The sequence below is a fragment of the Malus domestica genome, chromosome 10 (assembly GCF_042453785.1).
Source record: "Malus domestica chromosome 10, GDT2T_hap1".
In the NCBI taxonomy this organism is placed as follows: Eukaryota; Viridiplantae; Streptophyta; class Magnoliopsida; order Rosales; family Rosaceae; genus Malus; species Malus domestica.
Window position 1 is genome coordinate 450777 of NC_091670.1, and position 15645 is coordinate 466421.

Consider the following 15645-nt stretch of genomic DNA (forward strand, 5'->3'; position numbering starts at 1 on the left):
ACTATAGCATGGGCTAGTTGGACAGATACTACTAGTGCGTCGTCGTGTGGACGTCGATGCCTTCTGCATCCTGCTCAGTGAAGCCAATGACGGGTCTAGGTTAGGTGTCGACTGCTTGGACCTGTGAGACTAGTAGAGCATGCTGGGTCTTTCTCTTCTTGGAGTTGTTGGTGGCCCCCAAGTGCTTGGATTCGACGAAGATGCCATTGATCTAAATTGTCTTGGTTGGCTGCTCTTCATCGTTGTCTATGTTCCTTCTAGGCTACGCAACTGGCTTGTCCAAGTATATGTCAACCTTACCTTTTTTCATGAGCTTCTCCAGGTATTTCTTCTAAGTATAGCAGTCGTCAGTTGTGTGACTGGGTCCTCGGTGGAATGCGCAATACTTGTTGTGATCCAGCTTGGAAGTATCTCCCTTTGATTGTTTCGGCAGCTTAAACCATGGCTCATTCTTGATGTCGCGAAGGATTTGGTGAATCGGGATCGAGAACTTAGAGTAGTTCTTAGTCGTTGGGCCTTCCTTGGTCGTGGGTCGGTCCCTACGCTTGGCCTCCTGCCTACTTCTATTGTACTGTTTCCCGTCTTTCTTCTTTTGAGCCACTACCGACTCTTTTCGAGGCTGCTCAGGCACCTTGTCTGCTCGCCGAGCCTCGTCCCAAAGTGCATGCTTCTTTGCCAAAACGAAAGAGTCTGCCAGAGCTAAGTCTTCTTTCATGATCAATTCTCCAAACAGTGAGTGGTCTGCTGGGAGTCCTTTTTGGAATGTTATGCTGGCTATCGAGTCGTCGCATCCAACTATCTTCGCCTTCTCTGCTTTGAACAATTGGTCGGACTTTTTTTTTATCGAACAGTAGGATAAGTATTCTTTGATGAAAACCAAGGAAAGATCATCAAAATTCTGGATGGATCGTGGTGGTAAGGTGTGAAACCAATCCTGCATTTCGCCTTGTAAAGTGGTAGCGAATATCTTGCACATAAGGGCATTGTTGTTCCGATAAAGGACCATAATACTTCGATAGTGCTTCAAGTGCTTCTCTGGATCTCCATCTCCTTTGAAAAATGTGAAATGTGGCATGCTAAACTTGCGTGGAGACTCTGCCTGCTCGATCTCGTCCGTGAAGGGTGACCTACTCATGTTGATCATGTCTCATCGTAGTGCTTCATCGGTGAATTCGTTGCGTTGGAAATTGCGCAATCGCTCGTTTAAAATTCTCTCTACCTCTTCCTGAATATGCCTTTATTGGGGTAGCAAAGCTCTCGGTTGCCCCCGATCTTGACCTACTAGTCTAGGCTGCTCTTCTACATGCTCAGCTCGTCTATGTCGTAGTGGCGGTGCATGTGGTCCGTTCCTGGTAGACGGGGGATTCTTCGCAGACTACCGGTTGAACTTGAGCTTGATTGAGTGACTGCTTCTCTCCGTCCGTCGTGCTGCCTATTCCGATGTGATGTGAATGATGCTCCTTGCGAGCCTAGTCGTCAATGAAGGCTTTGCCTAGAAGGCTGCTCATGTTGATTATCGAAGTGTGGCCCCAACCGTGAGTGTATGCTTGTTTGTGGGCCTAGTCGAGAGTGCACACTCATTCGCACGCTAAGACGGGAGTATACGCTATCTTGGGGACCCAATCAGAGTGTACACTAACCGAACGCTCAATTCATGGTTGGCGAGTGGCTGCTTGCCAGGACGCTGCCGGAGAGGTTCCCCATCTGCCATCGTCCTACTTCAGGACACCTCCTCTGGGGCATGTTGGATCTCAATGCGTTGCAAGAGCTGATTCACCAAGGTCGTCTGTTGTGCAAGGGCCCTCATCAACTCTATGACTTGTCGAGGCAAGTGTTGTTCGCCATTTGGAATGGAAAAGCTTGGAAGGAATACGTTTCCTTGAGCAGTGGACGTGTGGTAGACTCTGGGCGCGAGATTTGAGTTAGGAAATGTCAAATCCACAGAGAAATGTGGTGAAAATGCCCCTAGTTCAATCGTAGGCCCAGAAATTTGAAGCCATGATGGTTGAACTAATCTTGGACCAATTTGGGTTGCTTAAAAGGCCACGGAAGCAGGCTAGGCCACTGGAATGGGCTGCTTGGTGTGTGGCGCACGTGGGTGCAAAGCTAAGGCTCAGCTTGGCAACGCGTTGGGCTTGGGCGGGTCGAGCCAGCTCAGCTAGGGCTTGGGCCCTCGAAGGTTGAAGTGGCACGGCTTGGGATGTGGCCTTGGCACCATGGGTTTTGCCGAGGGTGGCCACTGTGGTGGTTGCCACGATGGTGCCATGTGGGGGTAGTGTCGCTCCACTCATCATTGTGTTGAGCCTTGTAGATCGCGCCGATCCTAATCGTTGAACGTTGGAATTTCCGTTCGTCGAAGTTTCCGAATCTCTTGCCATTGTACTTTTCTTTTACGTTTTATCAAAGAATTTTTAAAAATAAAAAATTCCAAGAATAAGAACATACGAAAAATAGCGAGAGTCTTCTACAAGTGTATGACTCAACTCTCAATGAAAGCACTAATTTGTGGATGCAAATTTTCGCCTTCTTCCTTGGACAAAATTGCACCTACAGAACAATTAACACATTTGGTCAAGGCCAAGAGCCTCACGCACCCATGATGAATGGGGGGGCTTTGGCCGAAAAACCTCTGATGCCAAAGTTAGAATTTGAAGGAAAAGTGTTTAGAGAATTTGGAGAATTTTGCAAGAGTGTTGAACTTAAGTTTTTGGACAAAATGAGGTGGTATTTATAAGGGTGAGGCCAGCCCCTTTGAGAGAGATGGGAACCAGCCACTTTAGTGGTTTTTTGGGTGTAATTCACAATTAATTAGCTAATTAATAAATTAATTGAGTAATAAATCAATTAATTAGCCAATTAATATAATTTGAAAGAAATAATTTGAGAGTTACCTTGTGGGAAGGATTTGATGAAGATGAATGAAATATGTTTTGAATAATTACCTATTTTGACCACTTTTGATCTTGATGATTGTCCGCTGCTTACGCATAAAAATCCCGGTATGCCTCAAGGGTAATCTTGTCATTTTTGCCCAAAAATCCACGTGTCACCTCCATATTTTCCTTGATTTTTTTTACTCCACATCTGTGACTTGAGAATTTGAGAGCGAAGCAGGCAGCAGGTTCCAATTTTATGTCTTTTCTTTTCTTCTCCTCTTGTTTATTCTTTTACTAATTACTGTAATTACTAATTATTATGTTTACAAATAAAAAACTGACACACCCCGTCTCGAAGGAGGGCATGCTGGCCGTCACGTGAGAGTGACGTAACCATTTGCACAGTACGAAAGCTTTAATTATACAATTTATAAGTTGATACACCCTAAGGTGAGTCCTAATTTTGTCCAATCTGTCAGAACCCCGCTGTATTCCTCGTAGTCACCACACCTTTGTGATTCCTGAACCTGGAGGGGCGCAAAACCAAAATTGAGTGGGTCAGTAAAACAATTCTTTTCCAAATCCAAACATTTCTCAAAACGTTGTAACCCCTCTCCGTAAAACCTGTATACTTTCCCAGAAATGTAAAATATAAATATACATATATATTCTCAAGACTTCAAGTCGTTAACTCAACATTTTCATAACAATTATGCCATGCCACATCATCTCAACATTTCTCATATTAATTATGCCATGCCACATCATCTCAACAATAATAAGGTATGAATGCATCAACATAATCATATCAGGTGCAAGAAAGTAATCAACCGTAGGCCCTCTAATAGCCCTGTACGGTTGAACCTAGAGCTCAAAATCTATCACTATCACTCTACCGGAGTCACCTCTGTGACCTGTCCGGCCTTCTGCACACAAGTTACGCTCTAGTGCTTCTCATAAATCATCTGTGCACATAATCTAAGGTCACCCACCAGTCGGAATCTCACTAACACTCTCGCGACTGGCCTGTCGTACCCACTCCGCGTGGACTGTACGACTAGCATCTACTTGGATCCAAGGCGAGCGTGCGATGCGGTGAATACTATAAGCACTAAACCATGGTGCAGGATTTGAGCTCAATATATATATCATCATCATAACAGTAATTAAATACTCACCTGTGCGTCCACCGCACCATTTCATACATATGCATCATAAATCAATTCTTACCTGTGCGTCCACCGCACCAATTCATACATATGCATCATATATTAATTCATGCATGGCATTTCAACTCACATTTCTATATACTTTTCATATCAATTCTATGCATGGTATTTCACTTCCCGTTTTTCCACATAACTCATATGCATTTCATTTTAAACATATTTTCATTTCCATTCAATTTCTGGGAAACGTCAAGTATATATATATATACGGAAAACAAAACTGCCCACTCACCTGGAGTTCGCCCTACAACTCCCTAGCACAATACGCCAAGGCGTCATGACGATCGGCGCCTAAAACAATAATCAATTCCAACCTCAGAATTCATATCGATAGAATATATAACTTATATAAAATACGTCACTACGTAGATTGATCCGGAAGATCCACCCCTCAGATTTTAAATCCATAACTTCCAGAGGTCCACATTATACCTCTAGGACAACATCCTAAAATTTCATTACCATCCAACGGTCGGATCTCCGTCAATTCACATTTTCACCTAAATGTGAAAATTATAAAACGTTATTTGAACACCTAACCAACAATCCTCAATAACTTTCTCATACGGTGTTCAATTTAGGTATATGAATATACCATAGTGATCTACTCGACGTCACGGACGTCGACATATTTTTAAAATAATTTTATTTTTATTTTTTATTTTTACTGTAGCACCTTCTTCTTCCTTGGGTCGCCGGACTGGTTTTTCCGGCGGCCGTTTTCCGGGCAGTTTTTCAAATTGCCATAACTTTGTCATTTCTCAACGAAATCAAGTGATTCAAAAACGAAAGTTGTAGCCCTTGAAGATACAAAGAGAATGGTACCTTGCACAACACCTAATTCGCCGTGGTTTGGCCGGCAACTGCCTCGAAAGCCTCGGAGGTCGCCGGAAACTGGGTATTTTTCAAATGAGTATAACTTCTTCAATACTCAACGAAATTGAGTGAAACAAAAAGGAAAGTTGTAGTACTTGACGAGACGAAGAGATTGATACCTACCTCGACTCCTAACTCTCCGGGGATTCGCCGGAAAACGCCTCGAAAGCTCCGGCCAAACTTTGAACTTGTCGATCTCCGTGTTCTTACGTCCAAAAACTTCCAACGAAGCACTCCGAGCTTCCTTGGGACCTTACTAAACTCGCTGTTATCTTGTTTTAGCCTAAAACGTAACCAATTCAAAGCTCATGAACAGTGTCATCTCACGGCAACTTTAGAACTAGGGTTTTCGAAGTGAAACTCACCTGAAATTGGTGTCTACGTGATCGTGGAAGTTCCAGGAGTCCAAATGTGGTCTTATCTTGGACGTTTGTTTATGTTTTAGGTGGTTTTGGGTGAGGTTGAGCGTCGGAGAGGAAGAGAGAGGACTGAGAGTGAGAGAGAGTCGTGAGGGAAGAGAGATAGAGAGACAAGGTACGGGAATTGGGGAAGGTTTTGAGGGATGTGGGGATCCCACGTGTCCAACTCAATCCAAATTGTTAAATTTTCGCCCCTTAGTCCCGTTTAAGGGCATTTTCGTCTTTTCATGTCCTCGAAATTAAAATTCCGGGACGGGCTGTGACAATCTTCCCTCCTTATAGAATTTCGTCCCCGAAATTCCAGCAACCAACTAAATCAACCATACTCCAACAATAGCTTCGGGTAAATCTTTCTCATCCGATTCTCTTTCTCCCACATACTTTTCTACTGAATGATTTCCTTCACAAAGCTTTTACTACTTACTCTGTCTTAATTCTTAGGACCTTCTTTTTCCAATCCAAAGTCGACATTAGTTCCTCACCAATCAGATCCGGCTTAATTCTCAATAGTTGCACCAAAGTCCCATGTAACGACTCTGCCACTTAGTGACAACGCATCGAACACAAAATACATTATGTGCCTTAGCCAATTCTGAAGGCATCACAAACTTGTATGGAACTTTATTGATTCCTTTAGTGAAAAAAAAAAAAAAAATGGTCTGATGTGTCTAAATCTTATCTTGTCTCTTTTCCAATTCTCGTCATTTCTGTTCGCGGTGAATTTTCCAAAAATATCAAACCATTTACCTTACACACTCGATTAGTGGCATATCCATCTGTTGATCTCTTTTGCCATTCCTGGTTACTTCAGGTTAACTTAATCACCTGAATACTTTGAGGAAACTCATCCATAGTCTCAGGGTCTATTAAAACTCTTTCTTGATCGAATCCTTCTCTACCCAGAAACATTCCATTCACAAGTCATCAAAAACCGACTCACATGACACATTTCATGATCCTTATGGCGTTACTTCGGAAACTGCACAACCAACATACTTAAGAAACTCAACAGTTCCGTAAACTAATTCTCTTTTCCATAAAACAAATAAGTAATGTTGCACTGTCTGGGAAAGGTTGTTACTCAACACTGGAGTAAATGTACTAACTTGTTACTTAACAAGTATAACTTCTTCTCGATCTTCCATTCTTAATTTTTCTTCCGTTGGTTTTCAATCCACAAGATGATACTCTTGGCAAACGTGCCAGACATTAATCTTACTGTAGTCTTCTCACCAAGTGCTTGAGCTAGAACAAACTTTACGATCACCCTGATCGTACAATCATGTTCATTAAGCAATACAATTCACTTTCGCTGCCTCATATCAAAATCCTTCCAAGTAATGGATATTGAAGACTTTTTGGATTCGTAAAAATCTTGCATTCTTACCAAATATAATGCCTTCATAACTTCACAGCAAGAATGGTAATCATGACTTCCAAGTCACCCGTAGGGTAATTCATCTTATGAGATTCCATTTATCGTGAAACGTATGCAATCACCCTAACATTTGCATCAACATGCATCCAATACCATTCAAGAAACATCACTAAAAATTTATGATTACCACTATTCTCTGGGAATACCAAAATACGTGCATGAGTGAGGAAATACTTCAGTTGTTGAATCCTTTGCTCACAATTTCCTTCCCACTCATACATAACCTCTTTTCTCAACAGTCTCGTCAATGACAAAGCAATGACTGAAAAATCTTTCACAACCATCCAAGATAGCCTGGTAAGCTAAGAAATTCCGAATCTCAATTACAGTTCGTGGTTGTTCCAATTCCTCAATTTCTGCTATCTTTTAAGGATTCACTTGAATACCTTAAGAATATATAACAAATCTCAGAATGCCACCTGATTCATCTAACTTTAGCATTTGCTACTTAGCATACAACCGACATTCTTCCAATCTTTGTTCCACCGACTTAATACATTTACATGCTCTGCTCTGGCTCAGAATATGCCAGAATATCTTCAATGAAAATGATATCTATTTATCAAGGCATTATTGGAATACTTCATCCAATAACTCATAAAACAGCATGAGTATCCATATAGCATCACCATAGTTCATAAAACAATCTTAAGAACAACGTCGCTCATAATCTTTAATTGGTAATAACCAGACCTCAATTCAATCTTTGAATCTTCGCAATTACTTCTGAGCTGGTTAAATAAACATCAGTACATCACCATGGATAACGGTTCTCAATCGTTACCCGACTCCATTGTCTATAATCAATGAACAGTCTCAAGATCCATTTTCTTCCTCACCAACAAACTGGGGCTCCTCAAAAGTGTTGTACTAGGTTGAATGAAACTTTTATCAACCAATTCTTTCAACTGAATTTCCAATTCCCTTAACTCATCCTGAACCAATCTCCAATATAAATTTATACCTGGCAACAAATCAATAATGAACCTCATATCTCTGCCTGAAGGCAATCCAGGTATACTTTCAAGGAAGACATCAAGAAAAGTCTAACTCTTTCGACATTATTCACACTACTCCAAACAACATCATTTAGCACCACATGAGCTAAGTATTTTTGACAGCCTTTCGAAAACAATCTCTTTGCTCTCACAGCATAAATAACAGCCTGACTCAATCCATTTTGCATACTTACAAAAGTAATCTCTGTTCATCCAGATCGATGGAAAGTACTGGTTTCCCATAACATTTCGTCTTGTCACAATTATAACCAACCAATCTAATGGAACAGAATTAACTGATACAATATATATTCTATTATTATTAAGCATTCCAAATAAGTACAATACTAACATAAAATAATCTACCGGGTTGCTTGCTTAACGAATCCACGAATGAGTTATTAATATTACGGTCTGCAGCCCGCAATACTGATAAATCATCGTTGTCTCGATAAGTAGGCAACCACTCTCAAAGATATAACATTACTATTTTGTCACTCAATGCAAAATACATACACTCATCTCAACTACATTTATTTACTACTCTCAAGGTAATAACATACATAATAAGAAATATATCAGCCGAAGTCAACTAGAATGACCAATACGGCTGATTCAACTCTTATCTCAATAATACGTCGGCCGGATCCACTCCGCGTGGTCGGTACGGCCGAGCCTATAACTCACTAATTTCTCATGTGTCAATCGAATCCACTTCTCATGGTCTGTACAGCTGAACATATAACTCATCAAATCTCTCTGTACTCACGGTCAATCCGACCAAACTACTAAGTCCATAACTCTGCTGAATCGACACTATGATATCATGGAAAATTATTGAGTACAACTGATTCTAGGGACGATTCACAATTCTGTGTCCCCTCTGTTCACATAAACACATTCATTAATTTCACATTTCCCAAAGTGTTAATTTTGTACCTGCTGCACAAGGTACATTTCCTTTACTCGAGACACCTTGTCTCAAATATCTGGGATTACCAGTATATCCATCACTTTTACTCTGACCAGCGACATTAAAACCTCAGCTGGAAGAATTAACTCTAGCTTCACTTCTTTCGAAGCTCTGAATCTTTCTATATCCTTGATATGACGAATCATTAACTTTATCGTCAACTTCCTTGATTCACATTTGCAAACTCTTGCTTACTACCATCGATAAATGCCGGAGGGATAAACTTTTCCTTAAACAAGTCCTTAAATAATTCTCAATCAGCTGTTTCCTCCGGTGACAACAATTAACAATCCTGTTTCCACCAGGATACAAATTCATACCCAAAACCAGGTAGTCGTCTCGACCCCCTGTCAGAAGGAAGATTCCTTTGACTTGCATAATCTGAAACATCTTTTCCAAATGGTTAAACCGTTACTTCGTTCCCTCAGGTTCATCATTTCTCTTAAGTGATTCAAATTCAACTCATTACCCATCTTAAAATGTCCATTTTGATAATATACTGAATCACCATAATAATAGTTTCCCCCAACCCGCTAAATCAGGGAGACTAAGTTCCTCTAACTACATGGTTTGCTACGAGGCGGTGTAGTTCTGACAGAATTCACTAGAACTTCTCAAAATGTCCAAAATTCCAACCATGCTCTGATACCAACTGACACACCCCGTCTCGAAGGAGGGCATGCTGGCCGTCACGTGAGAGTGACGTAACCATTTGCACAGTACGAAAGCTTTAATTATACAATTTATAAGTTGATACACCCTAAGGTGAGTCCTAATTTTGTCCAATCTGTCAGAACCCCGCTGTATTCCTCGTAGTCACCACACCTTTGTGATTCCTGAACCTGGAGGGGCGCAAAACCAAAATTGAGTGGGTCAGTAAAACAATTCTTTTCCAAATCCAAACATTTCTCAAAACGTTGTAACCCCTCTCCGTAAAACCTGTATACTTTCCCAGAAATGTAAAATATAAATATACATATATATTCTCAAGACTTCAAGTCGTTAACTCAACATTTTCATAACAATTATGCCATGCCACATCATCTCAACATTTCTCATATTAATTATGCCATGCCACATCATCTCAACAATAATAAGGTATGAATGCATCAACATAATCATATCAGGTGCAAGAAAGTAATCAACCGTAGGCCCTCTAATAGCCCTGTACGGTTGAACCTAGAGCTCAAAATCTATCACTATCACTCTACCGGAGTCACCTCTGTGACCTGTCCGGCCTTCTGCACACAAGTTACGCTCTAGTGCTTCTCATAAATCATCTGTGCACATAATCTAAGGTCACCCACCAGTCGGAATCTCACTAACACTCTCGCGACTGGCCTGTCGTACCCACTCCGCGTGGACTGTACGACTAGCATCTACTTGGATCCAAGGCGAGCGTGCGATGCGGTGAATACTATAAGCACTAAACCATGGTGCAGGATTTGAGCTCAATATATATATCATCATCATAACAGTAATTAAATACTCACCTGTGCGTCCACCGCACCATTTCATACATATGCATCATAAATCAATTCTTACCTGTGCGTCCACCGCACCAATTCATACATATGCATCATATATTAATTCATGCATGGCATTTCAACTCACATTTCTATATACTTTTCATATCAATTCTATGCATGGTATTTCACTTCCCGTTTTTCCACATAACTCATATGCATTTCATTTTAAACATATTTTCATTTCCATTCAATTTCTGGGAAACGTCAAGTATATATATATATACGGAAAACAAAACTGCCCACTCACCTGGAGTTCGCCCTACAACTCCCTAGCACAATACGCCAAGGCGTCATGACGATCGGCGCCTAAAACAATAATCAATTCCAACCTCAGAATTCATATCGATAGAATATATAACTTATATAAAATACGTCACTACGTAGATTGATCCGGAAGATCCACCCCTCAGATTTTAAATCCATAACTTCCAGAGGTCCACATTATACCTCTAGGACAACATCCTAAAATTTCATTACCATCCAACGGTCGGATCTCCGTCAATTCACATTTTCACCTAAATGTGAAAATTATAAAACGTTATTTGAACACCTAACCAACAATCCTCAATAACTTTCTCATACGGTGTTCAATTTAGGTATATGAATATACCATAGTGATCTACTCGACGTCACGGACGTCGACATATTTTTAAAATAATTTTATTTTTATTTTTTATTTTTACTGTAGCACCTTCTTCTTCCTTGGGTCGCCGGACTGGTTTTTCCGGCGGCCGTTTTCCGGGCAGTTTTTCAAATTGCCATAACTTTGTCATTTCTCAACGAAATCAAGTGATTCAAAAACGAAAGTTGTAGCCCTTGAAGATACAAAGAGAATGGTACCTTGCACAACACCTAATTCGCCGTGGTTTGGCCGGCAACTGCCTCGAAAGCCTCGGAGGTCGCCGGAAACTGGGTATTTTTCAAATGAGTATAACTTCTTCAATACTCAACGAAATTGAGTGAAACAAAAAGGAAAGTTGTAGTACTTGACGAGACGAAGAGATTGATACCTACCTCGACTCCTAACTCTCCGGGGATTCGCCGGAAAACGCCTCGAAAGCTCCGGCCAAACTTTGAACTTGTCGATCTCCGTGTTCTTACGTCCAAAAACTTCCAACGAAGCACTCCGAGCTTCCTTGGGACCTTACTAAACTCGCTGTTATCTTGTTTTAGCCTAAAACGTAACCAATTCAAAGCTCATGAACAGTGTCATCTCACGGCAACTTTAGAACTAGGGTTTTCGAAGTGAAACTCACCTGAAATTGGTGTCTACGTGATCGTGGAAGTTCCAGGAGTCCAAATGTGGTCTTATCTTGGACGTTTGTTTATGTTTTAGGTGGTTTTGGGTGAGGTTGAGCGTCGGAGAGGAAGAGAGAGGACTGAGAGTGAGAGAGAGTCGTGAGGGAAGAGAGATAGAGAGACAAGGTACGGGAATTGGGGAAGGTTTTGAGGGATGTGGGGATCCCACGTGTCCAACTCAATCCAAATTGTTAAATTTTCGCCCCTTAGTCCCGTTTAAGGGCATTTTCGTCTTTTCATGTCCTCGAAATTAAAATTCCGGGACGGGCTGTGACAAAAACCACCCTTTGTTTCTTTCCCTTAATTTCTAACTTTATTTTTTAATAGAGTTAATTTCAGTTTACTACTCTGAAGTTTCTTAGTTTTTAATATTTCATACATAAACCTACTCCTTACTTAAACAAACTTCTCTCCATCATTTAGAGGATCTATTCTCTCTTAAACTTACCCACCACCCACTACATACATAAGATTGGGCCCTAATCAATTAATTAAGATATATAAAAATAAAACTTGAATTGAATATTCTAGCCTTAATTATTCTGAATCTTTCCAAACTACTTCAATTAGCTAATTAATTAAATATTAATATTTGTCATATATGAGTTGGAGTATGATCGAGATCAAATTTTCTGCATCCAAAATAGGTGTTGCCTCTTTGTAGTCCCAATAAATATTTGACACATATTAAATTTATAACAACAAAATTAAAAAAAGTTAAGATAATAAATACCATGTCAATCATTTATTGGGCCACAAAAAGCCTACACCCATTTTAAGTGCATTAGATTTGATCTTGGTATAATCAAACAACTATGCAAATGTTTTATCAACTAATTAATCAACTTCCACCAGCTTTGGGAAATTATTTATTGTACAATTAATTAATCAAAAGATCCCAATCGGTGCCTCTTCTAGGGCAAATCTAACCCCCCCCCCCAAAAAAAAGTGTATCAAGCAATACAATCCATCTCTATATGTTTGGTCGCTCATGATTATTTCCTTTTCAGTTAAAAAATATAAAAATTGAAAAACAATAGTTATCAAACGGATAGTATCTCATTTTTAGTCTAGGTCATTAACCATGCCGCAACGTGTCCTCTGGCTCTGAGTGATAAGGAATGTATCATGAACTAATCAACCAACTTCCAAGTAATAAAAATTGCAATGGAGACTTTGTTTCAGCTAGCTAGCTTAATTGGTTTAACTATTTAGGTTGCAAATTAGCTTCTGTGACACCGTCAGTTGATTAATTTTCAAGTACCCCCTTCTTCAAACCTAATTAAACTTTGATTCATATTGTTCACAGAGAAACATCTGTTCAACGAGTTTAAGGGGAGGAAGATACATGTTTAGCAGAAAACAGAAGCAAAAATGCTTGAATCAGCAGAAAGTTAGCAAGTCAAAGTTTAAAAGATGATTTTGCATCTATTGTGGTGGTTTTGTAGTTTTAGCGGCGACATTTTGACTTTTCGTGACCATATTATTATCTAAAAAATGTAAACCGTCTTTTACAACAATATAAGTCGTCACTAGTCGCTAGTCGGAAGCAGCAGCAGGGAGGCACTCCCGCGTGTGAGACAACACGCTGCAGATGCACCCAGGTATCTACTTTTTCTTAATTCTTTGTTTTTATTCTTTCTAATGTAAGAATTAGGCTTTAATATTCCCGAATTTGAAGATTATGGTATGCTAGTTAGATTCAATAATTTCACATCATATTGGTGCACAAGTTCCTTTCTTTATTGCTCTGCGGATTTCGTAATTGAATCAGAATCCTTAGTATCTTGATGTCAAAGAGTTGAGTACCTCATCTGGGCTAAAAGTTGGAAAGACGTCAATCATATTCTTATGCTATCTTTCTCGCAGATATGATAACCAATTGAATAGGCTTATGCCTGGGAAATATGACCATCGTCTGAGCCACTATGCCTTGATTGATTGTAATTTCTCGAACAGTATTACATTAATTAATTGATGAATGACGCCTAATGTATTTTCCATATCTCATGGAGTTGATTTCGTGATACTAGAAATTAACAATTTTTCACTAGCTTATTAGTACTGAAGTAAATGGCATCCTCATTTGGAATGGTAACCTGTTCGCATTACTAGTGGCTGTTCTGTAAATGGGACTCCACGTGGTTCACATGTGGTGTTCCTGTGGTAAATTATGATGTAAACTAATTCGAAGGGCTACTGGCGGAAGTCCATATTGGAGGTTTTAAAAGTTCCAGTGGGATATTTGGTTTAGTTTCAAAGTTCATTGGTATTAGACGCACTGCCCGAAGTCCATATTAGAGGTTTTAAAAGTTCCAAATTTTGATAAATGACTAGGAAATTGTCATAAATACTGTTATGTTGGCTTTTCAAGATCTTTTACTTCTACTATTAGGACTTGTTAAAGATTTTGTTCAACTGTCATTTCGTCTATCTTTTTGCTACTTACATGTAATTCTGTGCTATTTGTTTTATGTTTTTGCAGGTTGCATTCAGGACAAAGGTGTTTCACCCTGATATCAGCAGCAACGGTAGCATTTGCCTTAACATATTGAAAGAACAGTGGAGCCCTGCCCTGACCATATCCAAGGTAAATGCTTAATACCCTAGGCAGGATTGCTTTCTTCACGAATTTGATTGTTCTACAGACACTAGTTTCCCCTAATGAGTTCTACATATGACTTGAAGTGGTTACGTCAGTACAGGAAAACCGAATCACTAGTGATGAAACTTGGGGTTTTTATATGATCCTATGCCATGATTCTGATACCTACCGGAAAATAAATAAACATACATACTAGTCAATTTCTAAGAAAGTTTACTCAGTTCACATTTGATCCAGAAACTGTACTTCTGAAATGTTTCTGAATCTGAGACCTTCTGCTTGGAAATATAACTAGATAAGAAAACACTTTAATCTAAGGTAGACCCAAAGATCAAGTTTTATCTTACTCATTGTAAACTTCTACTTGTATTTCTTAGAGGTTAGAATATCAACCTGCAGAAAGAGCATAACCACACTTGTGCAGTGCTAAAACAAGTTCCCCAGCTGCCAGTGTTGCTCCATGGCGCATGTGTAAGAATATGATCATGATTATAATTCCTAAGGCCTGCTATTTGTTTCAGATCCGTATAGAAAAGTCCCAATGTAAAAAGGTATACTTAATCCTTATTTGTGAAGGATTGAATGAAAGTATGAAAACTGGTTTTAACACTTTGTATACAATAAGGTAAACTTATTCAGTGTTGAATAAGGATTCTAATAGGAGAATTACATGGATTGATTATGTATAAATAGTAGCCTCTGCTCTCACAAAACATACGCTCATTATTGAACTAAGGCCTATTGTTAGTTTGAGTATTATTGGTTTTGACAGAGAGGAGAAGGTCTACTACTTGTTTGATCATGGCTTCATCTATGACTGCTGCAGGTTGGTTTATATTTCATACTTGTAGTTTATTAATTGTTTTGGTTATTCGTGGTTTGTTTAACTGGACTAAGATTTCTAGGAGGCTTTATTGGTTCTAACATGTGGTATCAGAGCCAAAGTTTTAGTTAAAAAACTCGAATTATAAAATAAAAGGGGCTCCTAAAGGTTTCGAACCCCGGAGCTGTCTTTATAAAACAAAGTTAATGTTTGTTTGGTAAAATAAAGTTGTCGTCGTTTCGAATTAGGGGTTCAGAAAAACTGGGTTTTCTAATCGAATTAGGGTTCATAAAGAGCAGTCAATCTAGATTACAAATAATTCATCCGCTGCACTACTTCGTTTTCAATCTGGATACTTACTGGTATGTGTTCGTTTTCATTTTCGTCTAATTCAATCTTTGCTGATTCATGAGAAAGTGAAAATTTTTCGTTTACTGCACTTCTCTATGATTTTGAATCTGAGTGCCTTATTCTAATTGATACTATATGTGATTCAGAAGCAATAAAAACTCAACAGACTTGTATGAATTGGATTTAAAATGCATATATGTTAATTATGATCCCCATGTTATCGTGTGAT

At 39.4% G+C, this 15645-nt stretch overlaps 2 long non-coding RNA genes across 2 annotated transcripts; both read right to left on the reverse strand.

Annotated features, from left to right (window-relative positions):
* Positions 1-3122: 3122 nt before the first annotated feature.
* Positions 3123-5493, reverse strand: LOC139188897 (uncharacterized). The gene is made up of 5 exons (XR_011572290.1): positions 5347-5493; positions 5105-5264; positions 4931-4999; positions 4338-4396; positions 3123-3403 (listed from the first exon to the last, which is right to left on the reverse strand). It is a non-coding gene; the product is annotated as an uncharacterized lncRNA (long non-coding RNA).
* A 4092-nt stretch (positions 5494-9585) lies between these two features.
* LOC139188898 (uncharacterized) lies at positions 9586-10703 on the reverse strand. The gene is made up of 2 exons (XR_011572291.1): positions 10586-10703; positions 9586-9651 (listed from the first exon to the last, which is right to left on the reverse strand). It is a non-coding gene; the product is annotated as an uncharacterized lncRNA (long non-coding RNA).
* Positions 10704-15645: the final 4942 nt, after the last annotated feature.